A 1,445-nucleotide genomic window follows, 5' to 3' on the forward strand; every position below is an offset into this window, starting at 1 on the left:
GTGAGCCCAAACTCTAGCATATTCTCATACATAGAAAAGCAATAAAATCACTAATTTGAAGTGTCTGTTTTTTGTGATTAGTAGTAATCTTTTGATGTTCAACATGATTCCTTTTTAGCAAAAATTCCTATATATCCTGGCATCTTGTTGAAGGTGGAAAAGAGGAGTGAGAGAGCAGGTTCAAAACTTAAATTCAAAAAACTAAGATCATGGCATCCAGTCCCATAACTTCCTGGCAAATAAAACGGGGGGAAAATGATTTTACTTTCTTGGGCTCCAAAATCATTGCAGACAGTGACTGCAGCCAGGAAATTAAAAGACGCCTGTTCCTTGGAAGAAAAGCTATTATGAACCTAGACAGTATATTAAAAAGGAGAGATGTCATTTTGCCAACAAAGGTCCACATAGTCAAAGCTATGGTTTTTCCAGTAGCCATGTATGGATGTGAGAGTTGGACCATAAAGAAGGCTGAGTGCCAAAGAATTGATGCTTTTGAACTGTGGTGTTGGAGAAGACTCTTGAGACTCCCCTGGTCTGCAAGAAGATCAAACCAGTCAATCCTAAAGGAAATCAACCCTGGATATTCACTGGAAGGACTGATGATGAAGTTGAAGCTCTGATACTTTGGCCACCTGATGCGAAGAGCCGACTCATTGGAAAAGGCCCTGATGCTGGGAAAGATTGAAGACAGAAAGAGAAGGGGGCAACAGAGGATGAGATGGCTGGATGGCATCACCAAATCAATGGACATGAGTCTGAGAAAGCTCCGGGAGTTGGTGATGGACAGGGAAGCCTGGCGTGCTGCAGTCCATGGAGTCGCAAAGAGTCGGACATGACTGAGCAACGAAAACAACATCCTGGCTCCTCCCTTGCCTCTTTGGAGCAGTTTCTCAAAGCAATCTAAAGAGGGTGTCTCCTGGGTTCTAGTCCTTGGTGAGGCCCCAAAATAAAACATAACTTGCAATTTTTAGGTTGCGCACTTTCCTTCAGATGACACTTTCTCTGAGCACATTTATTCTCATGTACTGTTTTTTAAGGCAAATTTTAATATCTCCTAACACGTGTAAACAAAGCAGAGCTTACTCTTTGTGACACCAGCCCCCAGACTCTCCTGTACTAACTGGGTGTCAATCAATTTAGTTCCTATACTGTGAAGTAAAACTCATATCCTATGGCAAGACAAGAAAAAATTAAAACATAAAAAATGTTCTCTGCCCTCTGGCCTCTTCTCTCCCCCACTACTATGCATTGTGTATCTGCATGAAGTATCAACTAAGTCACCCAATCGGTAGAAATACCCACTCCACTGAAGAGAGTCAACAAGACAACTCCTTAAAGGATAACACTCCTTCCTGATGGTCTAAGGAGCCATGCTTAGATCTGGATTGTGTAAACTGCCAATAACATGTCATTTCACATACAGCCCTCTATCTAAAACAACTCAC

General features: G+C 41.9%; 1 protein-coding gene and 1 pseudogene across 1 annotated transcript in view; both read right to left on the reverse strand.

Annotated features, from left to right (window-relative positions):
- Positions 1–1,445, reverse strand: part of GLG1 (golgi glycoprotein 1) — a 127,656-nt gene that overhangs the window by 76,308 nt on the left and 49,903 nt on the right. The gene's annotated exons all lie outside the window — the stretch shown is intronic.
- LOC109572257 (translationally-controlled tumor protein pseudogene) overlaps positions 1–1,445 on the reverse strand; it is a 62,419-nt pseudogene that overhangs the window by 16,749 nt on the left and 44,225 nt on the right.

Source organism: Bos indicus, chromosome 18, assembly GCF_029378745.1.
Source record: "Bos indicus isolate NIAB-ARS_2022 breed Sahiwal x Tharparkar chromosome 18, NIAB-ARS_B.indTharparkar_mat_pri_1.0, whole genome shotgun sequence".
Classification (NCBI taxonomy): domain Eukaryota; kingdom Metazoa; phylum Chordata; class Mammalia; order Artiodactyla; family Bovidae; genus Bos; species Bos indicus.